Here is a 27,271-nt window from a genome sequence, read left to right as displayed (position 1 = left end):
AATTTAGGATTGGCCAGCTCAGAAGGAGCTGTGACAACTGTGAAATTGACATCAAAGTATTCAAGAAAATGAAATGTAAACAATTTGAAAGGCATAAGGGTTTTTAACCACCTTTTAAGAACTCTTCTTTGTTTGCTTATGACATCTATAGTTACTGCTACATGTTTAAAAACCACCATCTAGTACACTTCTATGACTTGATAAATACAGTCAGTGTCAATGCTGTGTCAGTTAAGAAAGGGATCTGCAACACAGAAAAATGAAGGGAAAAAAGCTGTCTCTGAGATTTTTGAAAGTACATCACCAGCCAATAAGTGTACCTCTATCCCATTAAATATTATTAACCACAAAACTAACAGGAAAACTATTCATCAAGTAATACTGAAGTTATGATGAATGTAAACAGGTATAGTTTACCTGATATCTCAGGGGATCTGCATTGATTTGCTCTCCTTGAGAATCTGTCTACAAATATAGAAACTTGAGAATGGTAAAAAATGGTTGTGAACGTAAGTCTACACCTAGACTGACACATTAGCTACTTCCTTAGATATAAACTTTTATTACAACTTTAAGGAATCCCTTATTGTTTCAGGGTCCTGTCTGTTCCAGATCATCCACAATGTAAAATATTCTTGAGGAAGATGAAGGTCTGAATCTTTTATTATTATTACCTTAAGAATGCTGTTTTTGTTGTTGTTGTTGTTGTTTTGTTTGTTTTTAGAATCACCATAAAGCAAAAACAAAACCCAACATCTATAAAACCAAAAGAAAAATGAATTTTCTGTCATAGACATTTACCTATATTATCGATAGCGTAATTTTAACAAGATATTACTATGCAAATCAAAAGAAAGATAGATATAGAAGGAAACCAGATCATTATTAGGGATTTTTAAAAAACGTATTTCCATTAATATCATACCTGTTCTTTATATTCTCCAGTTCATGTTCTTGACTAAAATTATGAGCTGAGATCTACAATTCTACACTAAATGACCTCATGCTTTAAAAAGGGGTAATGCATCAGACATCTCAAACATTTCTCAATTCTATCAATGTTAGAAACAGGCTTGAGAACTCTCCTAACCTTGCAAGAAGAATGGTAGAGCATGGAAAATTTGCAGATACACTTTGTCCATAGCTACTGTGAGTTAAGTAGGCATTCCTTCTTTTAGCAGAAGCATTAACTATGGCAGCTGATAAAATGATAGAAGATGCTATTACAGAGTAACACACCAAAGCCTATTTAGTTTTGTTTCCCCCACCCCCCTTCTCCTGTGCATTCATTTAATGAAGTGCATGTCAGCTACTAAAAGATGCGTATCCAAACAAATATTATCCCCTTCAATACAAAAGCACGGATGGGAAGGTAAATGCTTACCATCTGTATACTTTATTTTCTAGACAAACAAGCATTACAGTAAGAAAGATGAATGTGTACACTGATTTTTAAATAATGTTGCTGGTCAGTCATAAATGACCATTCAACCTTACATTTTATTGCTAGAAATAAACAGTGAGAATCCAAACTCTTGGATCCTGTTTTGATGTGTATGCCTAGTTCAAGAAAGTGCATATCATTTTAAAGGGAGGAGAGTATTTTATTTCTTTTTACTTTTCAACATAAAACATAACCTATAAATTTGCAAATGCACTACATTAAAAAAAATATCTGTTCTGATATTAATTGCACTTTATACATTATTTCTATAATTATGATATAACACTATATCAAAATCTCAAAATGCTGCCTCAGTTCTGCTGATGGCAGTGCACATAGTATTTAATATCAATGATTCAGTGTTCAAAGATGTTACTTTCATAGAACTTCAGAACTGCATTGAGGTGATACAATGCTACCTGTCAACAGATTTCTCACAGGTGTTTTGATCATTAATTTTAAGCACTACAAAAAGACAAGGACAGTTATTATGCCCCGATTATAGTCAAAATTCAGCTTAGATTTACTTTTTAAACAACTTTGTAGTATTTGTCTTCTGAAATGCTTTCAAACCTCCATCAGCTTACTTCTGCAAATTTTATGTCTCTTTATGGATTACCAAAATGGAAATACAAGGTAATCAGATATCACAGTAATGGACATCAAAATGAGATGTTAGGTTTACAGATAATGAGCCTTCAGCATATATGATCGGTAGATGCAATTAGAGAAATGAGCTTTGAGAAGTAGCAGCAGCAACTCTCTTCTTCAGCCAGCCAGTTGTAAAGCCAGTTGCCAGCGTGGAATACTTCTGTGATTACATTCAGTGTCTGAGATACTTAGCTAGATTCTTATTGGGTCTCCACACTTGGCTGAGCACTATTATCTTTTTTTTTTTTTTTTTTTTTTTTTTTTTTCCCTGTTATTTTCAAAGAGTTAGGAAAACCTTCCTTTCTCTGTAATTTATTTATTTATTTTTTTGTATATTCAAGCATCTAGAAACTGTATGTTCCTCAGTGTTTTGCTTTTCCTGTGTTTTTCCTCCAAAATCAGAAGTATTACACAGAAATATAAATTCATATAAGGACATTGCTGAATAAATATTAAATAGGCAATTTTGAATTTGTTTTAAAGTTGATTTTAAATTGTACTTCCTCTGTTGTTCTCCCTGTAGCACAACAAATGACCCACACACCTAAATGAGGAGACTATATTTCAATTAAACTATCTACTCTCTGATTATCTGGGTCTGCTGCACTTCATCCTCGGGTAGTTAGCTTCTATCCAGAGAAGGCTATGACAGTCTCTTAGAGTTCAATTTTATAAACTCTGGCACTTCAGTTAAAATTGCATGTGTTATCTTAAAAAAAATAAAAATAATAAGATAAGTGACTTGACAGAAGTCTGCCTTAGTTTACTTTACCAAATAGTCTTATTCTGATCGATAATACTCATCTTTTCTGTGCTCAGGACCCATGTCACATTTGATCATTTATGATCCTCATAAAAAGCATTACCATCTTTTGCCTTTCAGGTCTTTGCTGTTACTCCTGTATTGCTCCTGTCATCTCTAATGCTGATGCAAAAGAAGTGCTTTTGCGGCACTGACATGATGGACTTTGGTACTGAACTTTTTTTTTTTTTCTTTTTCTTTTTTTAAAAGAGAAGAGACTGCTCAAGAAAACCATGGACAATCTTAGGAAACCAAAATGGTAGGTGTGCCTGGACAGAAAACTGGTTTTAGCCTGTGAATGATAGTATGATGTTGCATATAGGAAAACAAATAGATAGGTGTGGCAAGAAGTATTTGATTAGAAAGACCAAACATATAGGACCTGTTGTACTGCTACTGAAACTGGACATTCACATTTTATCTGTGTTTATTAGAAGGTCACAAACAGTTAAAAATAAATAGCCATTGGGTTATACATTAAATACTGTTTTCTTAACTTATAACTCAAGAAATACTCCTTTGTTTGAATTCTGTTAAATTGTTTTGCCAGTTAAACTTTGCATAAGAGGCTTCAGGATGTTCTTTATTATATTACTTTTATTTTAGCTGTAGTTACTGAAATTACTGAAGGATTAAGAGTGCTGTAAAACACTCAAATTGTGGAAGAAAAAAAAAAGGGGGGGGGGGGGGGCTATGGGTACACCTAGCAAAGAGAAAGTAGTGAAAAGCATTTAGAAATTTTATATCAGAATATTTTGACATAAAGAACATAAACTAATCAAGTTAAAGGTAAGAAATAGCAAACTGCTTAAAATTGCTGCAATTCTCTAAGTGACTTGGAAAAATAGAGTACAAGGGAATTTAAGTCACCTACTTTAAACTTAAAAAAAGTTGGATTTTGACTACTTAAAGCCTGAAATTTCAAGTTGAAATATCTTTTGAAAGCACAGACAATTTCAATTTGGAAACTGAAAGAGACTTTAACATATCCCTATGTCCTAAGTACTTTGTTCTAACTGCCAATTAACCTGCTAATGATTTTTGATGTCTTAGCTCCTTCAAACTTCACATACTTACAAAATAATAACAAAGTTGACTTAATTTTAAAGAGACAGCATATTGAGCTATTCTCTATAAAGTATGCTGTTTTGGTTTGTTTGTTTGTTTTTGTTGGGGATTTTTTTCCTCCAGTTCAGTAGAAATCTCCATCTACGTATGCTGATGTTTAACGTCACCATGGGTCCACCATGTTGCCCAAGTCTCAACATATAAGCAGAAAGCTTTTGGTCAAAACTGGCTGCTTTTATATTTGATACAAATACCCTTCATCTTCTGAAGTATTGCAGTATTTATTGAACATCACTGCAATCCAAGATATATCCACTCTGCCCAAAAGACAAATACACCTTGAACAAGCTCTCTCTCCTCCCAAGAGGCATTTATGAGTTTTTGAAGAGAAAGCATTTAGAGCACTGTCACACATTTCCACACAGGATCTAAAATTGCATGGATTTTTTTTTCCCCCATAAACAATCAAGTAGATAATTTGAAGGACAACAACCAAGGAAAAAATATTTTTTAACTTTGTACCAATTATCATGGTACAATTAGCATAAACACAACCAAAAAGATCCATGAACTAGCAAAAATGCATGTTTAGGTTCTAACTATGCCTTTACATAAATAACAAGGCCAAAACACGAATTGGAAAAAAATAAGTAATAACAACGTGCAAGGTGATGCATGGATTTCTAAATCAAAACATAAACAAACCCTCCTCTCTAAATACAACAGAAAAATATTGCTGAATAGGTTCACTTAATGTTTAGAGAATAACAAAGGCTTCACAAACATTTGCATATCATACTGATGTTTGCAAAACCTGTGCTGAAGCCCAGTCTAGTTGAAGCTAAAAATGCTGAGAATTTTCAGTCCAAGAAGGAAGAAGTGAGGAGACACCTGCATCTGCGATAACTCAAGAGGACATTTTCTGACAATTTAACACACATACAAACATGGTATGTTTGATTTGAATAAGCAAGAGAGATCCTGTTACTAGTTCCCATTTTTCCTTAGTTTAAGCAGCATAAAATTATACAAAAAGCTCTGCAATCAAATGAATTCTTAAAGAGAGACTATTAGTTTTAGCTCACTTTGCTCACCAAGAATTGTTATCTAAATGATATTAAGGAACGGTAACTCTAAGGTAGGATCTGAACTCATAATTTGATCAAATGGTTAAAGGCACATTGACCTATGAAATAAAACTGGATATTGCTCAAGATATAGTGAAGACTGATACGAAGGCTATATTAATATTGCTTTAAAATAATTTTTTTATACATGAGTCAGCTTATTTTATCTGCAATGTGTGCAATTTACACTACAAAAAGAAATTAGAGTCAGATTGCTAAGAGACAAATAGGAAAATGCATCTGCACAGACAAGGATTTTTTCATATAAGAGATCACAAAAAAGACAGGCACTGAAGTGTCTTTGCACACATCAGGAATTATTACAAACATATTCAATCATGCTCTGTAATACTGAACAATATACTCATTTTTATATGAACCAGTAAGATCTATGGCTTGTGTTTAGCACTCATTTTAAAAGGTACTAAAACAGAGCCAATCACTGTACGTAAGATGAAGTGATAGTTTAGGAAGAAAATGTGGTGAAATGGTAACAAAAGAGGGTCCTTACCAACCAGAATGTGATAAGAAGAATACTTCAACAATAAGTGAGATATCAATTTATCAAAACTAAATTATAAGAGCTGTTGAACTGGAACCCAATACATGGCTTATAGTAAATGTGACGACGTTTAGGAAAATAATGTCTTCTATTAAACTGTTAGAGATATGTCAGAAGTTTCATTGCTTATTAAACTTTATTGGATGACTGCAGATAAGTGAAATCAACTGCAGATGTTTCCAAAGTTTCCTAAGACTGCTTGCCTATCTCTGCTTAAGTTTGTTCCTCCAACTCATTGCAGTCCTGGCAAACTTTTGATCCATTGGTCTATTTCAACCAAGATTGACAGAGCAATAAAGATGCCAAACAGGAATCAAATTCCCACGGGTTTTGTAGAGACAGAGCATATCCCTGCAGTGGGAAATACAGGAAGAATGCAGCCGTAGTTTGGCAACAGACATTGTCTGTAAAGACACACTGATCCAAAAGGGCAGAACCACTTCTGTCATCTGTCCAGTGGCAGAAGTGATAAGCTTGAGAAGCAGCCAGGGTTCAATGAAGAGAAGAGAGGATAGAAACCCTAGAGGATGTAGAGAGTGTACCAAGAGAAAATGAGACTTTATTGGCATAGTGGGTTTACGTGACAAGGTTTTGGTAGCAGGGGGAATAGGAGTGGCTTCTGTGAGAAGGATCTAGAAGCTGCCCCATGTTAGGTAAGGGCCCCACTGCTGACCAGAGCTGAGCCAATAAGCGATGTTGTTTTGCGCCTCTGTGAGAGCATATTTAAGACAGGGAAAAAAAACAACACTGCACTTCACAGCAGCTGGGAGAGTGAGAGGAGTGAGAAAGAGAGGTGCTCCAGGCACCGGAGCGGAAGTCCCCTGAGGCCTGTGGTGAGGACCATGGTGAAGCAGGATGTCCCCCTGCAGCCCATGGAGTACCACGGAGGAGCAGGGTTCCACGCTGCTGCCCGTGGGGGACCCAGGTTGGAGCAATTTTCTCCTGAGGGATGAACCCCGTGGTATGGACCCATATCTGGAGCAGTTCTGGAAGAGCTACTGCCTGTGGGAAGCCCACGCTGGATCAGTTTGTCAAGGACTGCATCCCGTGGGTGGGACCCCACAGCACAGGGGACAAGAGTGACTGAGAAGGAGTGGCAGAGACGAAGCACTGTAGACTGACCATAACCCCTGTTCCCCTATGCCATGGGGGGGAGGAGGTGGAAGATGGGGGGAAGTTGCTTTTGGTTTCTTTCCTTTGTTTCTCACTGCTCTAGCTTGTCAGTAACAGGCAAAATCTTACTGTCTCCCTATGCTGAGTCTGTTTTGCTTGTCACAATAATTTATGAGTGATCTCCCTGTCCTTATCTTAGCCCTTGAGCCCTTTGTGGAGTATTTTTCTACCCCCTTTCCCTTTGAGGAGGGGGGAGTGAGAGAGCGGTTGTGGTGGAGCTCGGCTGTCCACCCGAGTAAAACCACCCCAATTGGTTCAACTGCTTTTCAAATAATGTTCTGTCTACTGCCATACAAATAAGCTACAGCTGACCTGTAGAAAGAATGCTTTGGATGCCATGTCTTCTGTTTCCCCAAAGTGACAAAGCATCTGATGCAAGCTTCATACATCCTGAAACAACCCAATATCAACAAATACAACATTACTGCTTCTCCAGTAGGATTAAGATGGATTAAGAACAAGAAAGAATACATTCTGGGAAAAAAAATGCAAGGTTTCAGAAAAAGTAATATATTGCTATTTCATTTACAGAAGTCTCTCATTGTAGTTATTCACTTCAATCTTCTGAAACTAACATTTTAGATTGGAGACTATGCCTAGGTTAAAAAGACAGCTTAAAAGGAGAGAGGGGAAAGTCACATGCACACTAGAAACAACAAAAATCTGAGTAAGAAGAAAAGTTTACAGGGAAGTAAACTCTATAAACACTGTAAACTACTTTGACCCAAAAAGTTTTAAATGAAAAACTACTTTTATACCAAGCTGAGAATGTAAAAGTTTGCTACCTTCAGTGTTATAATTACGTAACAAAAAGAGATCATTAACAATCCTGGAGTCAAGTCCAAGATCTTTAAAACTCATATTTCTAAAATGCACATTTTTTTTTCTTTTTTTTCTTTTCTTTCCCTTTTTTTTTTTTAAAGACTTCCTTGCAAATTCTCCTTCATTAAGCAAAGGAAGAACAGATATGGGAGAAGGCCATATGTGCACTGGTACACAAGCCAAAATTTATTCCTGAGTTGAACTTTCCAAAAATTACCAGCTGAGATAAGTGGTAGGTACTTACCAATTCTCTATTGACAGTTATACCAATGCCAATTATGCTCATAATATAAATATTTGATAACATAGGTACTGATCCAGTGATTCTAAGTATCCTTTATGAGCACACAATCATCCATTACAGTTTTATCACAGTAGACCGGTACTCTTGATTACATTAGATCACATGCATCTGTCTGAACAGTCACACATTTCCATGTTAAATTATATGTTAAAATTCCATGTTAAAAAATAAAAGTAATTGAGGGAACCTTTCTCCTCTCTGAAGAATTATTCACGTTAACAATAAATGCTTTGTTATTGATTGAAGGAATCCCACTTCCCAATTCAGTTTAAGAGATTTTCTTTAATTTATTTTTTTTTAATAGAAGTCTGTTTTTTTGTTGTTGTTGTTGTTTTGTTTTCTGTCAAAAGCAAACATTAAGAATATATCATTGTGAACTGGAACATTTTATGGCAAGTTTTGTTACCAAATTTTCATACAGATAAATAGCTTACAGATTGATCGCAAGCAATGCTAAACATGCTGGTGCTGCAAAACCAAACTGTATGAGTCACACATCTACAGAATTCTATCCCAAAGTGACTGTTGGCCATTGCGGTGGCTTTCTTTCTCTAATCCCCACCACTATCATTTACTTTCTTTCCCCTCATTACTTCCTTAACCTTCTTTAGCTCTTATTCCCCTGACAACATAAAAGGGAATTACAACAATCACCATATCTGGTAGATGGATCCAAATCTCTCCTTAGCACAGGCTGCTTTCACTGATAGTATACAGGCATGTATATGTATGTAAGCCAGAATTTAACAGCAATGATTTTGTGTATTCAGAGTCATATATACACTACGTAGCATTATGTCATCTAATAGGTACAATGAGATTAGTAACTACTAAAGCCAGAGATAGGTTTTCATTAATTTCAGTGTCCTGAACTAAGAGACATTCAGGAAATTGTCAAGTATTCATTAACATGTCTGTTTTTAAGAAAAGCTAAATCAAATCACTGCTCAGGGCTTGGATTCATAGCAGCATCACATCCTGAACCATGGTAACAGTGGCAAGACTAGGTTTAACTATTACTGCTGCTCCCAGGAAGGCCCTTAACCCTGCTGGTGGCCACAATCCACTATGCAGAAGGCCCTTAACCCTGCTGGTGGCCACAATCCACTAAGCAAAGGTTCCGCCTTATATCAGGCCACCTGGAACCAGAATTACCTGTTAATAAATACAGCCATGTCAATATCACCATGTTTCAAAAAATGCTAAGTCTTTGAGGGGTGGATCTGTAACGCTATCTGCAATCCCCTGCTTTAAACTTCCTTCTCCCCTCACAGAGGTTTAACTGCCTGTGTACCAAGGATCTAAGACCCAGCTCTGATGTGGCACATCCGCATAACTTTGACTCAGACCTCACAAAAAAATTCTTAAGTAGTGTGTGTGGAGGAGAAGGCAGTAAGTTTGAAGAAAGATAAAATAAAACTCCAAAAGGCATTAAATTCACTAATGGAGAGATGGGGATCATCAGTAGCTAAAAAGCATCAAACAGGTATTTTATAAAATCATTTACAAATACAAAAATAAACAAACAGGGATGCTAGTTGGGAGTCTTCTGGTCAAGTCATCAGAATCAGTGGCAAACAGCAACTCAGGAAAGGCAAGTACACTGTGGAGCCAGCCTGTCCCCTCCTGTCCAATGCATGCAAGGAAACTCCTTTCAATACCTTACTGGTGGCAGCAAGCATACAAATGATTCACCCAACAGCTCATTAAGCCCTGACTATTTTTTATGTACATGTGTGTGCACAGAAATAAAATAGTTACTTTATACATTCAAGTTGCATATATCCTGCCTGCACAATCTCTTTGCACTCATGAAGATGTTTGAATACAGCAGCCTGTAAGAGGGGTGGCAGCACTGCCTGCTTACATCAGTGGTCATTTCAACCTATTACACCACTGAGAGGAATGCTAAGATATTTTATGTTTCTAATCATGTTTCAATAATGAACAAATTTATTGAGGGGGGGCAGATATAAGATGCTTTCACTGCTATAGGAGAGTAAACAAGTTACCATGGTGTCAGCATACGAATATTGGAACAAAGAAGAAAGCATAGAAATCACTGAGAAATGATTAACAGTGTCTCCATCCTTCCCAATCCACCCTTCCCAATCAGACCCTAACCCCCAATTCGCGCTCCTAGAAATCAATACCGAAGACTGAGTAAGGTCAGGGCCAGAATTTCACACTGAGACAGTTCGAAGCACCATATATAAATAGACCTGCATGAAATATTGTCAGAAAAGTAAATGTTAGCTTCCCAATACAAAACAAAGAAATAGCTCTAAAGAAAATCAATATGGCAGGTAAAGTAGGTCACTCAACTGCTTAAGTTTGTCAGAATATGCCAAGACAAGAAACACAAGTTACATCATACAGCTCAAATAATACAATCCATTGCTGATAGCTAAGTGTCTGCATTTAACAGCAAAACAGAAGGTGCTCTGATTTTTATTCAGTGCAACAATTGGCTGTGCATAAGTTTCTATATTTGTCAAAAAATGTCAACACGTTTGTGAGTTTTCTATTATTTTCCTAGATTAACAAGTAATCATCACAAAGAATTACCTATTGCTTAATTAGCTCTCTCTCACAAAGGAAAAACAGACATCCACAAGAGTATCTAAATTGATTTTTTGATGGAGTTGAGACCTTTTCTCCAGCTCACACAGCCCAAAATTCTATGAGTGTGTAAAAGGCAAACTGTAAAGAAAACATCCTATCAGAATTTTATGCCAACTCTTTTTGTAATAAGGGAATGAGCAGATCTCAGAGAAATCCAAACAGCCTGCAAGGAGTCTCAAGGCAGGACGTATAATGTAAGAAATGCTATGGAGCTAAGAATCAATAGTCTAACTCACGTTTTAACAGACCAATAACTCAAACTATTAATCTACATACAATACACCTACAGAAAAGCCTCAATTATACAATTAGATTTTTTTTTTTTTTTTTCTAAAGAAGGAAGAAAAAAAAACAAACCTCCCTGTCTGTCCCTTTGTTTCGCTCACCCTTGCAGGGCTCCCCTGGCTTCAAAAGCAGAGTTTCATTCCCTAGCAATGAGAGTTGGAGGTGGTTGTGACAAGGCATCGTAATGTTGAGGTCTCTCCCAGGAGGAATAAGGCATTTACAATCCATGGAGTGGATTTCTTCCTCCTCAGCCTTAGGCCTGCTTAGCTTTATTTTCATACCTTTCCTCAGCAGCCCACCACACATTTCTGGGCAGCCAGGGCAGCGTGGCCAGGGTTTATTGTGTGGCGATGACTATGGCAACTCACGCTGTTATTGCTGCCAGTGCCACACAGCCTGAGGTGCTGGGAGGCACTCAGGGCAGTGTCACTGAATATAGGTTTCAATATCAAGTTCAGAGCTTCTTTTTGATGGCAGGGTCAGGTAGAAGACATATTTCTGGGAGTTTAAACCCATGTTTCTCTGACCTGACAGTAAGCACAACACCCTTTTACCTCAGGGTAGCTTGCTGAAAATTCAGCTGACTTTGGTGCTTGTTGCAAACAAGCACCAAATGACCACCCATCACTGAAAATTAATTTTGAAACTAATCTGCAACAAATCTCAAATTGCAATTTAATAGAGACCCATACAAGAAAAAAATACAGTAAGTTAAATAAAAACTCATAGTGCTAGAAAGGTAGCAAACAAAGAATTTTAGGAGTTTTAGATAAGTGTTTTTCAAACACCTGCATAACATAATATGCCAAAAACATCTGAAGGCCCACAGTCAGTATTTTACAAAATAGCACTCATAATACTGTTTTTATTGTACTGCTGGAAGGGGTGTCCTCAGCAAAGTGTTGCCGTGGACATGTTAATATGGTAGAACTTACAGGCCCTGCCCCGAGGCGCCGCTATCTTGGCTGCTGGGCCCAGCCGTGTCCTGCAGTGGGGCCAGCTTGGGGCAGCCGCAACATCGCCACACACAGCAACAACGCAGCCACACGCCTGCACCCCCACCTCGTTCAATGTCTTACTTCAGGATGAGATGAAATGAAGTCAGAACAATGCCTAGTCTCCCAAAAGAGGACAAAATTATTTTGTCTCATATTACTAGGCAAACAAAATCCAGAAGTACTCAGTTAAGGATTGAGATGGAAAACTGCATATACACTCAAGGGTCATGTAAATGTTGCACTCTCTTGGCAAACTTCGAGTAACTCCAATTCTAGCTAGTACTACTTATGTGATCTCCACCACTGTATTCCATCCCTTTCTCTACACAAGTTCTCAGCTTCACGTAGCTGTGAAACATACCCAAAACTGTAGTTCTGAGATCACGTCTTCACAATTAGTTCATCTACTCTTTTCCAGGATGTTTTTCCAATTTTCAGCAGAAGGGTAACACAACAGCCTTCAACACGTTGCCTTAGTTAACAGTTGTTTCAACAAGCACAACCTCAACTTTACCTTATCTGGAAGTGAGGAAGGAATTAACTTAAAAACGTGTTTGGTGGAAAACTGTAAATGCAACATTATGAGGAATATGGGTGAATCACAGTAACACCGATTCCCAGCTGACTAGAAAGGGTATTAGTGATGTTTCATAGGCCCTCCTGTGTCTCAACTTTTTAAGTCATCTGACCATCTTTAGGAGTCAAGAGAATGCTGAGTGAGGAGAAGAAGGGCACAGCCAAAGCAGCCACCAAAGAATTTTGCATACAAGCGCAACCCCAGATGTGCACAGGGAAATAAAAAGCAAAACACAAGGAAAGCAAAAGGTACACCAGAAGATTAACTTGTTTCATCAGTAACCACCATGATGCAGCCAATTAAAGTGCCAACCCTAAATAATTGTGCATGTATATATGTGTGTATTATTCTTTCTCCAGTGGCCAAGAAACTCTTGTGTGCTCTGGAACAAATACCTGCAATACATACCCAACTTACACGTATGTGCCATATCTTGAGTTTACAAGTCTTTGCTTGCAGCTGGGACAGGAGCTGTGATATCATTCTAGGACAGGATCCTTGTTTATGGAGCAACTTCTCACTATGTACCAGAAAGCTTGGAATGCCAGGGTCTCCTGTTATGTTTAACAAGAAAAGGACTAGTGTTGGTAGTAAGAGCCAGCATTATGGTGCCATAACTAGTACTTTGCCAGATTTTGCTTGAAGCTGCTGTGGTTGAGGGAAGAGGCAAAGTGCTATGTCTCAAAATGCTCAGGGACTCACACTCTGAAAGTAGAGAATGACCACATTGGCTTACCCAGGAAGAATATACTCACTCAGTTTGTCATTCTCCTTTGGCGTAACATCCCCAAAAAACAGAAGGGAAAAAAAACAAACAAACACAACCTGAAGAAAGAATAGAGTAACTTGGTGACCAAATGAAGGAAATGGAAATCCTTTATCATCTGTGACAGTGTAAGGTTTAGAGAATAATCAGAGAAATAATTTTAATTCCTCCTGGAAGTAAAAATTAGTAAAGCAATGGAGTAGATGAAAGTGTAAAGATGGGGGCAGGAGGAATGATCAAGTAGCAGAACAGTGTAAAGGAACCTTGGAACTGAAAAAGATAACTAACCTTCTTACCCCAAAATTGATTACTGTAAATTTAGAAGACTTTCTGGCTTTTAAGCAGTTTGGAAACTTTAAAAGCTACTTTTATCCTAACTTCACACTGAAATTTATGGGATGCACCTTTCCAGAATGAGCTAGTGTTATTTTAAAAATTTCCATCAGTGAATTGTTACTTGGTTAAGTACATGTGTAGTTTGTAAAAATTACATTTGACTTCAGTTTTAATCACAGCTTGTCAATATTCAGAGATGCATAATGGGTCACTTGATTTGAAGTTTTGAATTAACTCTCTCTGAGGACAATAAACAAAATTTTATTCACTAGCTAAATAACAGCATTTTATTATTGATTATGATAGTTCTGTCCCTAAAAAGAAGGAGGAGAAGGGCATTATACATGTCTGTTCATTCACTTTTAGCTGTATGTCTTGCCAGAACTTTGACTACCTGAATTTTATGAATCAGATTAATGGCATTCATGTGAGAAAATGATACATGGAAAATGCATGGAAAATGTAGAAGGAAATGGAGATATTTTCTTAAAACAAATAAAAAACAGCAAGCGAGAAAGAAAAAAAAAAAAAAAAAGAAACCCACAATAGAAAACAGCTGCATCCGTGAGTGTTGGGTAGTTTACAATGTCCATATGAAACAAAGTCTATTAATTTTCAACATGTTACTGCCTAGAGAAATACAATTGGCCTATCACTGCTACCAGAGGGAAGATTTCCAAAAAGAACATAAATCAGCTATATTGGCTGTTCAAAAGTTGAAAAAGAAACATCACAGGGATCATTGCTAGTGACTTGGGAAACAAATGATAATTGTAGAGAATTTGTAAACATGTGGAACAGTAAATGAAAAGAGGTTCTGAAAACTGCTGATGGGAATTCATTTTGATGAATTCCCAAGTTATATAAACTACATCTATTCCTCCTGATTTGATAACACTCCAAGGAAGGGATTTAGGAAAAGAATACATCTTTAAAAGAGGAAGAAAATGCTGACAGCAGCATGCATGGAACTGTGGCAAGGCATTTTCAGCTTTTAGCATCTCACATGGATGGGATTTAATTTAGTACAGAACTTATAGCCTGTTCCACATAAAAAACATCGCATTTTGAAATACACACAAATCAAAAAACAAATCCACATACTCCAAGTCTATAAACAGCCTTTAATTTTGCAATAAGCTGTCCCAATTTTGTGACAGGGTGAAAAAAAAAAAAAAAAGCAAACAGTGATTCAAAAATGCCAAGCGTTTGAGCTGCTGAGACATTGTATTCCATGACTGGTATTCAGACCAGTCTCTAAAGAAAGAAAGCTGCCGTTTTCTTCTGATCTTGATCCCATTTCCCATTTTAATTAATTGCTTAAATGCATTTCATTTTTATCTTGAAAAACCTGTTGAGATTAATTTATACAAAATACTTGAAATATTTACTTGAAGATGCAAGAGAAGGCAATGACAGGTGGTACTGGAGATCAAAATACCTATACAATTAAATTGTAATCAATTCTAGTCCCAGAAAAAAAAAAAGATAACAGAATTTATATCTGGATGTCTGCTACTGCAAAGTGCAAGTATATCACAACTGAAAAAAGCTTATCAGAGGTACTATGTTTCTGAACTCAGTATGAAGATTAGTTCTATTTTAAATTATATAGATTATCAGTCTAAATGGAGATTTCTTGCTACTATTGTGACTTGAGATTTTTATATTGTTTCTTCTTTCTGCCCACAAAGCAAGAGTAGAGAGAGAATGTTGTTCACCTCCATTAATCTTTAAATCCAGGGAAAAACAAACAAACAAACAAAAAAACCCATATAATTGCTTATTTCCCCGAATAATTAAAATTGAACACACATATCTGCTGAAGCCTTGAGTTTTGACAGTCTCTACCTCTTTCTTTAAGCCTCCATACTTCTCTGGTGCTAAGGGAGAGAGAACAGCTTCATCACCCCAGCACAAGCAAGCCCTGCAACACACACTGCTTACTGGACTGCCATCTGTATCCTGGAGCTGCAAGAATTAGGAGTTTCATGTGCAGGATGCTAGCATGTTTTGCTCACATGAATGGAGCTATGTTGAACAGATGATAATCAGGCCCCTAATTCAGAATACCTCCACGAAGATTTCAACCAAACAATGTTTAATTTATTCATGTTACTAAAGAATCAACAATGGGACAGATTTGCTTTTCTGCTTCGACAGTGCTACAAGCTCAATGTAAAGGGTGTTGACTCTGCCAATCAACAGAACATGCCCCAAATATACAGATATTATACTTGTCTTATGTACATGCCCCTGCATTTACTTCAGTGCTAGCACACACTGTAAAACTCCATAAAGAAAGCAGTCCCAAATTTTGTAATGGATGTAAATTTTGAATAGGATGTAAAATCTGGAGAAATTGAATTAGGAATTTAGAGCCAGCTCTCTTAACCTTTCTTCACAGGAGAGGTACTCCAGCCCTCTCATCACCCTCATGGCCCTCCTCTGGACCTGCTCTAACAGATCCACATCCTCCTTGTGCTGGTGGCCTCAGACCTGGACACAGCAGTCCAAGCAGGGCTTCACGAGGACAAAGCAGAGTGGGACAATCACCTCCCTTGACCTGCTATCCTCACTTCTGTTGATGCAGCCGAGGATGCAGTTGGTCTTCTGGGCTGCAAGCACACACTGCTGGCTCATGGCAAGCTTTTTGTTCACCAGCACCCCCAAGTCCTTCTCTACAGGGCTGCTCTCAATGAGTTCCTCTCCCAGTCTGTCTTCATGTCCGGGATTGCCCCACCAAGGTGCAGCACCTTGCACTTAGGCTTGTCGAACCTCATTAGGTTCACATGGACCCACTTCTCAAGCTTGTCCAGGTCCCTTTGAATGGCATGCCTGCCTTCTGTTCTATCAGCTTCACCACTGAACTTGGTGTTGTCTGCAAACTTGCTGAGAGTGCACTTGATTCCACTGTGTCTGTCATTAAAGATATTAAACAGCACCAGTCCCAAAAAAGACCCCTGAGGGACACCACTTGTCACTGGCCTCCACCTGGACAAAGAATCATCAACCACCACTCTCTGAGTGCAGCCTTCAAATCAATTCCATTTTCACTGAGTGGTCCACCCTTCAAATCCATGTCTCTCCAGTCTGGAGATCAGGATGTTATGTACAGGCATTGTTCCACTTAAGTACCTTCTTGCTAATGTTTTCCTACACAGAATGCCTATGGAGGCTCTGAACTGGAGTGAAAACAAAATTTACCTGTTTTAATTATTCTTGTTTAAGAAAGGAAGTATATACTGATGTTAAAGTCATAGTTCTACATACTATGGTACTTAAGTACTCTACATATTGTAGTACTTAAGCACTTCTTGTTGTCTACAGTCTGATTATACCAATTTTATAATTAAAAAAAAAAGTTTTACTATTGTGTAATATATAAATAAAAAAGTTATCTAATTTCATCCATGCTTTTATGGGTTCTGACTTATTAGAGATCCTCAGCTTTCATTCTATTGATTTAATCAGATTGGACAGGAAGAATCAGATAAACAGAAAGAAAATACTTAAATACAGTGAAGCTTAGCATGAAAACTAGTCATTACAAAACTCCCAGGGAAGCCATTACCAGGTATTTTAAATAACTATTTCAGAAAATGCTTCAACACATACCAACATTGTAATGAAACTTTGCCACCAGTAGTTCATAACTGCCAGTATTTTACACTGTTCTCTTGCAAGTGTTCTTTGGAGGAAAAGAAGAAAAAAAATATTCTTCAGCTATTTCTGTAAGAAAAATTAAGATTGAAGGTGTATTTTTCCTTCACCAGCAGCATCAACAGTGTCATGGAACCATGGCAACAATGGTACATTTACCAATGACCACTTCCTATACATTTTTTTTTTCTCCTATGAAAATAAACAGGTAATATAGTAGATTATTACCAACCTTAAAAAAATAAAAATAAAAATAGGCCTCACCACAAAAAAAAAAAAAAAAAAAAAAAAAAAAAAAAAAAAGGAGGGTAAATATTTTCTGTTCTATTTTCTGATTTTTCAGCTCATTTTTCTTTCTTTGCCAAAATACATACATAAGTAAAACCAAAATATACAAAACATGTAAAACTTCATTCACTCTTGTCTTGCAATATCAGAAACTTAGCACCATCCTCATCAAAACTTTCAGACATTGTAAATCTTTACAATCTTCTGGTTTCTACTACGTTCACTTTGGGCAGAACAAGCAGGCCATTAAATCAGTCTCTGTGTACCATCCTATTGCAACATAAAGAAGTTCAGTGTTTGAAATTTCACATTAACCCATTTGAATCTCAAGCCAAAAACAGGTCAGGTAATCTTCCTAATGTGAAAGGTTTTGCAGTTTAACTTCAGTAGTCACACTGGAAATTTTGAGAGCAAAGGGACTTGCTAAAGTATTATAGGAACTTTTTCTTAAAGTATCAAAGTCCTCAAACCTCTTATTTGCTCCATAAGTTAACATCACTGATAGTACCAGTACAACTGTGGCGAAGAAAAAAAAAAAAAAAAAAAAAAAAAAAAGACTGACTTAAAAAAAAATAGATGCAAATAGGTTAGTCTTGAGGCAAACAACTTAGTTTTATTTCCTCTCCCTCAAACTGAATCCAAGTTTTATATTAAAATTCAGCAATCCATATTCTGAGTAGTCGAAGTGATTTGAAAAGAAAAAAAAAGCCTACTTAAGCAGTTTCAAATATAACTAAAATCAGATTCAAAAGATTCAACACAGATCATGGATAAGAAAATTATTCCTAAACAAATTTGCATAAATTTTATTTATTTATTTATTTATTTATTTTGGGTGGGGGTGGGGGAGAGGGGGGAATAAATGCTATGAGGTTCTTTGGTTATTTCAAAACCTCCAGGCAGCTAGACATAATTTTTGAGATCCATAATTTTTGAGACCATTAGCAATCCATTGAACTTAGGACTTATGACTTGTTTTCCTACTTGTCAGTTTTATACAAGGTCTATTACCAACTTCTACCTCAAACATTCTCTTTATTTAAAAGGATGAAATATTTCCTATGGGATTTGCTATTTTAGCTATTACTGGGAGAAGTACTAAAACCAGTGAGGGTTTCATTTAAATCAGTCTTATCTGATCCCATCAAAACTCCTACAGAAAAACACCTACAGAGATATTTTACAATGTAACAATGAGTAATAGTGAGGATTATTAACCTCTACCACTAAGAAATAACACTTTCTGCAAGCACTGAAACATTTAAAAGATTAGTCATAAGCAAGCAGACTTAAACACAACAGTGAAGCAGTGATTTCTCCTTGTATATCCCCTCTCCAGCACACCAAAAAGTAACTTGCCATACCTCCAGGTCTCAAATAGTTAGACACAGCTGCCAGCAATGCTCAGCCTATCTGGATCTAGCTGACACACCTCTAAGACAGAGGTTGGACTAGAGACCTTCACAGGTCCCTTCCAGCCAGAATTATTCTGTGGTTCACTGCAGTGGTATTGCAGGTGCTCCAGAGGGAGTTCAGTCAGAGTTCTTTTCCTCAGGAATGAAGTCGCAAGGAAACTCAAAACCAAAGTTATTTCACAAAGTTCTCTCTCTCTCTGGGACTCTCAAAACAAGCAGATCTCTTTCAAATGACTTCCACGGGTACAGAAAAGCTTGTGTGATTACCTAGTTATCTCCAGTATCTAACCACAACAGCAATAACAGTGTGCAGGTGTAGCACAGAAAGGGTAATTAGGCTCTCAGGCCCTCATTAGACACCTAACAGGACAGCACTTAGTTCACGCAGCTCAGGGTTGTAACACAAGTTGGGAGAAAATATTTGAAACGGAATAATTTTAGATTAAATGTTGATGAGATAGGATGATAATTGGTAAAAAATGCTAGAAACTAAGCTGTTTTGTTGAGAGGTTACAGTCAAGCAGTTGTAAACTCTATCAGACATACTGAAATTATGAATATGTTATTAAGCAATCTAAAACTATAATCTGAAAACTAAATCTAAAACTCTATCTATAGTGATCGGCTGTTATTGTGCAAAGTTAAGCAATAAAACTGAAGACTGAAGATGTAACCAGTTGCAGAATGTAGCTATAGCAAGTATTGAATCCTTCTGGGGCTCCTTCTGCAGACTCAAGAAGTGCTTTTAATTTCCAGAAACTCCTTGGCTAAGGATGGACAGCATCTCACCAGTATGGCAACATTCTCCATTGATAAATGTTTATTACCCTTGACCTAGTGTTCCATCTAAACTGCATCTTGTTCTTTCAATGGCATTTTTGATAAGAGAGTTTTGCTAGTGGACCTCCCAGATGAAAACTGTATGCTGAATAAGGAGAGAAAAAATGAAAGAAAATATTCAATTGTTAGCAACAGAGGTTAAATTCGTGTGGAGAGTGACCAGATAATGCAAAATAAATAAATTAATTAATTAATTATCTATTAAGCTTTGTTTCATTTTTCTCTTTGACATGCTGGTTGTACCCCTTAATCTGTCATTCACTACTGAAAACCCCCCAGTAAAAGCAAACTGAATTTAACAATTGAGAAGATTACACTTCATCTTTTTCATCTGTTAAATGGAACTTCAGTGCTTACTGTCATGTTTCAAGTAGCAGACTCTCTCAAAACTGTGCTTTATACCCCTTGAATATTTCCTTCAGAGTTAAATTTGGCATCAACGCCAAGTATCACAAAGAGAGTTTTCTGGTGTAAGCTCTAAACACCCCATAGGCCACCTCTGAAAATCCTCCAAACAACCAACCATTTTTCCTTCTAAAAGAAAGAATTCCTATTCACTCAGATGATCTCTTTTCCCCTTTAAATTATATTCTTTGCTCTAAGGTCATGGATTACAACAGGTGGAAGTAAAAATCCATGCATTCAGCACCTGAATGGGAGTCCATGAACCCTGCATCAGCAGATTGTGTGCTTCTGCCTGCCACAAAGTGCAACCTTGAGTAAGTGAATTACTACCCAACACAATTCACTTACCCAGAGCTTTGCCTGCCCACGTGGACACACCTGAGCTTGAGCACTTGCTGTTCACACTAATCTCAGTGTTGCTGGGAGAACTCAGCAATTTGGGAAAAAGCAAAGTTTGGGAGGCGGAACATAACACCAACAAAGTAAATATATATATATATATTTACTTGCTAATATATATATATATATTTATATATATATATAAATATTTATATATATTAGCAAGGTGTGTGTGGTTGTGTGAGAATAGCTTTATATTATTACTGAGTCTTTTCTATATTAACTAGGCAACTTTGACTATTAGACTTAAAAAAAAAAAAAAAAAAAAAAGAAAAAAAAACTTGGACTATAAAATCTTGGCTTCTTATCCATAGTGTGTTCCCTTTTGACCATAAGATGGTTTTGAATGTGATGGTTCTTAACAATTCTTAACAATAACTGCTAGGTGAGCATTGTTTTTACTGGTACACATACACAGAAGTCAAGACATGCGGAACATGATATGAAATGGTTTTACATGTATAATATTAGCTTAATTACAACTGATACTGCAGCCATGTGTCAGAACTCATGTTCATTTAGATGAACATCTCTTTCAAAGATTATCTATCACTTTCAAACCTCCTTCCTTATCAAGTTGGTAGCCCCCAAAACAACGTTAGCTATCTTCTTCATTTCTGTCTGCTTTGGGTCACAGACAGAAATTACATTATTGTTGTATTCGTTCTGTACTGCAATTTCAGTTGGAGTGATTTTTGAATCATGATTTCTCATCATAGCAGTCCTGTTAAGCTAAATGTTTAATTTTGAATGTTACAACGTTTAATTGTCAGTGCTAAAAACTCAGGGCATCTGCTGTTTTGTCTTACCCAAGGGATATGCTCACAGAACTTCAGTGAAACCAGTTAATATTTGAAAACAGCAATTATTTTCCTATTTAGAATAATCTGTGACTGTAAATATTGATAAAAGCCTAGTCAAGGAAAACAAACCTCTTTGCAGTAGTTACCCAATTAATTTATATCCCATATTTAAAGGGCATATATTGTTAAGAAAATATTACAAACCCTAGTTTTCCATGTCAGAAATCATTTTAAACAGCTTATTGTTCTGGTATTTTATTACTGATTTTTGTTTGTTTTAGAAGGCTACCAAACCTCTGAATCCAAACCAGTGCTATACATGAAAGCTTTCCAGTCTTCCCTCAACTCTCAAAAGGCTGAATTAGAAAATATTTTGCAGCTTTTCATTCCCATGCAGTTCAATGTTGTTTTTTTTTGTTTGTTTTGTTTTTGATTTCCCCCCCCCCATCTGAACTGTTGCCCTCCTACCCCCAAATTGCAGCTTCCATTTTATTAAAGGGAATTTAGGAGACTAGGGTATGTACCAAAAGAAGGTAGAAAATATCCTGTGATGTGGAAAGAGAGAAGGAAAGCTATGAGCTGCTGAATTTTAAATAACCTTAGGGACATAATTCTCAGCAGAAGTTCATCGAAGTTTTTTACATTTTTTATTATTCTTTTCTAAAGTGTGGATTACAAGCAAAACTGAGGAAAAAGGAGACTGCATACAGTGACTGCAATGCAAAGTGCTTTTTGTTTTAATCCATGACATATACCATTTGACCTTGACCTTATGAAGACAGAATAGCAGCTCCTTTCTTTCAACACAAATTTAATCTCCATGTATAACCACAAAGCAGAACACACAAATTGAGAGAGACCAGTGGAGTAGCATTAGACATACATAGATTAATAATAATGAAATAGAATAATTTCATGAAACTAAAACTCAGGAGAAAATGATTCTAATTCAGTATTGTTTGTATTACATTCTTATTCACACAGCTTAGTTTTAAAATGATAAGCATCTATAAGGTTGTAATATATACCATTTTTTCAATAAATAAAACTGTGTGAAGGGTCTCGATAATGAACTTTTGGATTGTTATAAACTTATTAAAAATAGGAAACAAAAAAGAGCAAAAAGCCTACTTGAATATTCCATTGATAAAATATTGTTAGGTGTTACATCTGATGTTTGGAGCTTTCAAAAGATTGTTTCATCTTTTCAAAAGGATGACTGCTGTATAACACTAGTTAGAAAGAGTTAAAGAACTGAAGAAGACTTTCATTCATATATTCAGTTGTTTTTTGCTAACATTTGTATAATTCAAAAGTTAAATTATATTTAAATCTATTGGGTGGCAGAGGGTGTGCATAGAAAGAACACAGGAGCAACCCCAAATACCTTCTCAAAAAACAGCATTGATAAAATACCTAATTCAATTGAGAGCTGAATCACATATTCAGATATCTTAATAAAAGGGATTTATCAATCATAATGTTTGGAGAAGGAGAGAGAGAATGGATTTAAAATGAGGCTGGTAAATTGGTCAATAAGAAAAAGAGGTTGTTTCTGAAATTCCATCCTTATTTCAGCTATGCATCCAATCTGAATTTAGTGCCTTTTGGAGTCTTAAGATTCAGAACCTGAACCTCTTCCTCTCTGTGACTCCTGGATTGTTTTTTGTCATGCATCTTACTGATTGACCACTTCTTTTCCAAACAGAAAATTTCCATGGCTAGGAAAAGGTTGATTCAGCTTCCCTGCTTTTGAAAGTCTGAGGATCAAGAATAATATTCTCAATATGATGCAATTATAATCCCAAACATCTGTCTATCATTGAACCTTAAAAAATAATAATAATTCAAAAATAAAAATAAAAATAAAAATAAAAATAAAAATAAAAATAAAAATAAAAATAAAAATAAAAATAAAAATAAAAAAGGTGTGATAGTATCCCAGCATGTGGCACCTTACTCCCTTTTCCAGTGCCGCATTTCATCCGATGGTTTTATCTGATAATTCTTTAACACAAGATATGTTAACAGTCTGAGATCTAGGGAGAAATCTTTTCTGCCTTCCAACCTCTGCCATCTAAGAGAATAATGTAGAGAAATTAGTAAAATGTGGAACAGGCAGGAAGCACTCCGTGCAATTTTGTCCTTTAAGGAGTAAGTTTCTTAAGGGAAATACCAACAATATCATATTAAATATAGGGAGAGTCTCTTCCTCATGAGCTTTCCATTCCATAATGAAGTTGCTTCTGATATTGATTTAGAAATTACTTGGAGACCTAGAAGAAAGGCTACCTTTCCTGCAATGAGGCACTGCAGTAACTACAATCACTCCATGAACATCAGGAGAACCTAAAAAACCCTTTTCAACAACAGGACAAAACTACAATAAATACTTCTTAAATAAATCACAATGTTTTTAACCATTTCTATTTCAGTTCACACTACAGAATGCTTCTCACATATCTAGAACAGGAAAAAAAAATATAGTAGTGCAGTAGTGCAGCTGAAAATAGAAGCTGATGGCATGACTCAAGAATATGAGGAAAAGAGCATGGCCTTTTATGGATGAGTGCTTCTGATTTTCAGACAACTTTGAGCAACATCAAGAATCTCCAAAGATGTGTGTTTTAGGAATAAGAGGTGGGGAAGAAGAAGTAACTTATTTATTTCATTCCCTCATCAAATTAATGGCACCATTTCAGTATTTCTTAAAATATCACAGATGCAAAGTAAAATAAAATAAATAAATAATTAAAAAAAAAAAAAAAAAAGAGGGAGGGAAGAGGGAAGGAAGTAAGGAAAAGCTGTGAAAGCCTTTTTTGTAAATTCTGCTGCTATGATGGCATCTCAGGGGAAAGTGAGTTATAACATCATAAAGCCTCCTTCTATTATCCTATGGTAATATCAGAGTTTAAATTGTGAATAAGGCATAATACATTTTTCTCATAACAATATGAGGACAGCAGCAATCAAGATGTTATCATACTTTAATTTTGAATCCAAATTCAAATTAAATCACTCAGAAGTTTGGTGAGGTCTGTATGCATTGTTTGTAGGTCACAGAGCAGAGAAGCTTTATCTCAGTCACACTTTTGTTTTTTTGTCTGTTTTGTTTTCTCATTTTTTTCAGCTAGTACGTCATGTTATTTGATATTTCATGACAGGTTTCATCAGTATGTTGGCTCACTGCTGATGCTGACAGACCTTCACATATTTTTTCTTACAAGAAAAGCATTTCTGGCAGTCACTGTCCTTGCTTCTTTATTTGAATTGTAGCTCATTCTTCCTGAAAAGGATTAAGCTTACATGATCTTGTACTTAATGCCATGCATAATCCTACAATTAAGTTGTTCATGAGTAGAATCATAGAATCATAGAATATCCTGAGTTGGAAGGGACCCTTAAGGATCATCAAGTCCAACTCTTGACACCTCACAGGTCTACCCAAAAGTTCAGACCATGTGACTAAGTGCACAGTCCAATCTCTTCTTAAATTCAGACAGGCTCGGTGCAGTGACCACTTCCCTGGGGAGCCTGTTCCAGTGTGCAACCACCCTCTCTGTGAAGAACCCCCTCCTGATGTCAAGCCTAAATTTCCCCCGCCTCAGCTTAACCCCGTTCCTGTGGGTCCTGTCACTGGTGTTAATGGAGAAAAGGTCTCCTGCCTCTCGACACCCCCTTACGAGGAAGTTGTAGACTGTGATGAGGTCTCCCCTCAGCCTCCTCTTCTCCAGGCTGAACAGGCCCAGTGACCTCAGCCGTTCTTCGTACGTCTTCCCCTCCAGGCCTTTCACCATCTTCGTAGCCCTCCTCTAAAAATATTTCTCTCAGGAAATTTTAAAAGTAAAAATATTTCTCTCAGGAAATTTTCATTGGGCTGTTTCAGGAAAAGGTCTTACCCAAACTTTAAAAAGTCTTCCTCAATTTGAAATCCAGGGCTTCTTTACACTGTTACCTTAGACTCATACTTGTCACTCCTACATTACAGCTCTGATTCCCTAATGAATTACTACTGATGTACCACAGGAGAGCAAACTGTCTATTCTGACTAACAGCTAAAACTAGGGAACCACCAGATTCTAGAGTTAGCTTTCAAATATTTGTTTATATTTGTTAACAAGAGCACAACTACTTCACTTGTTTTCAAGAGGTAAACAATTATAATCAGGTAAACAGCATATTTAGTTGACAGCATATTTAGTAGAGGAAGCAATACAGTCATAGTCTGTCACACAATGTAATGGCATCCTTCATGCGTGGGTGTGTTTTACTCTTCCCGAAGGACAGATTCCACACACACACACACACACACACAAAATAAATAAATAAATAAATAAATCTAAAATGGAACACAGAAGAGCATTGTATACATGTAAGTAGAAGTACAAGAATGATATGATATCCCCAAATAGCTGTTAACTCTCATAGACCCTGAACACCACGATAATATAAATTTCTTCTAGTAAGACTGCAAACCTAAATAAAGTTCTGCTTTGGAACATAACAAGAAACTTAGATTTGTGAGAGTGTGAAACCTTCTGGTTTCTGATATAATTTCAGACACATGAACCTGTAAAAATAAAGTCAAGTACAAGACTGGAATAGAGTTAAAAAACCCGCTGCTTCAAAGAGGGCCAAAGTATATTAACAATACTTTTATTCTGCCTTTTCTGCATCTTCTTATGGTGATGCTAGCACTGCAGGCTGAATTGTTGTGAATTCAATTTCTCATTGCACAGGGAGCCAATGTGCCCCACTAAGGGGCTAACATGACATGAAACCTAAAAGTGAACTGAAGACTACAGATAGAGCAGTCATGTGTAAGGCTTGCAGTTAGCATCTAATAGATTACCATTACTATTAGATACTGATATCTAGTATCCCTACCCTTTTATTTTTACTGTGTGAAAGCAAGGCAATTAACCTCTTAAACTTTGCTACATGCTTATGTAACTGTTTCTATTCTTTCTCCTACTTGCAAGATTTAAGGGCCCATGGGTTTTAACATTCTACTAGTTCTACTAGTACCATTAGTTCTATTAATAAAAATACTGCATTCCAGATCTCCTAAAATGGGGTAGATGACCTAACAGAACAGAGAACAGTGAAAGTAAGAGAGAAACCAAAAAGATTACAACTGCCAGGGTTACCTGTGAAAAAGGTCAGGATAATTATAGTCAATTACCATGATCAGAACACTTAAAGCAAATCCAAGTCTTCTGAGTCACTCCAGCAAACTGTAGTTTCTGGCATGGAAGTGCTCTCATATCATGGTAAAAAGGTTGACCAGAAAAGAAAAACACACATTTTCTCTGCAGTGCAGTCAGAGTAGATGATGAGTCTCATTTGAAATCTATCCCCTAGCACATTCAAAGGAGCAAAAAATATTTACCTCCAGGAGAGGACACATAGTTTATCATATTAACCAAGCCCTTGTGCTACAGAACACAGCATAGAGACTAGGCTTCATGTCCATTAGAAACCACACCTGATCTGCCTCCTTGCCAGTGCATCTAATTCTCTCCAGTTCCATACCAGCAATTATGTGACATGTCAAGTTAAGTGTCACCAAAAGCCTCTCTCTCATTAAACTCCCTTCAGAGCTTATTTTATCAGAGGTCAAGAAGGATCCTGAGCTTGGCACCCTTGCTGGGAGCCAGCTCATCTCAAGTCCGAGACTTAATGTTGAGTCTCAAGCACCACAACCACATCTATAGCTGTTATTATTACTTGGAGAAAACCTTCTTTTCAAACATCAGGATTCTGTAATGAGATCCTGTTTCAGGTAGCAGATATCCTTTTCTGAGGCAAAGGACTATGCACCAACATAGAGTCCTGGGTGTTATGAAAAATCATAGGGTTACACTAAAATATTTATGAATGCTCTAACCTTTATCCAAGAAAATCAGTGTCCCCTC

At 36.6% G+C, this 27,271-nt stretch overlaps 2 long non-coding RNA genes across 2 annotated transcripts in view; one reads left to right on the top strand and one right to left on the bottom strand.

Annotated features, from left to right (window-relative positions):
- Positions 1–27,271, top strand: part of LOC311432904 — a 587,624-nt gene that overhangs the window by 299,035 nt on the left and 261,318 nt on the right. The window lies entirely within an intron of this gene.
- Positions 11,912–19,124, bottom strand: LOC311432903. Its single transcript, XR_014690411.1, has 3 exons — positions 18,856–19,124; positions 12,847–12,992; positions 11,912–12,380 (listed from the first exon to the last, which is right to left on the bottom strand). It is a non-coding gene; the product is annotated as an uncharacterized lncRNA (long non-coding RNA).

Source organism: Aythya ferina (assembly GCF_964211825.1).
Source record: "Aythya ferina genome assembly, chromosome: 2".
NCBI classification, from domain to species: Eukaryota; Metazoa; Chordata; class Aves; order Anseriformes; family Anatidae; genus Aythya; species Aythya ferina.
The sequence above is the reverse complement of the archived record's forward strand: the minus strand, read 5'-3'. Positions and strand labels throughout refer to the sequence as shown.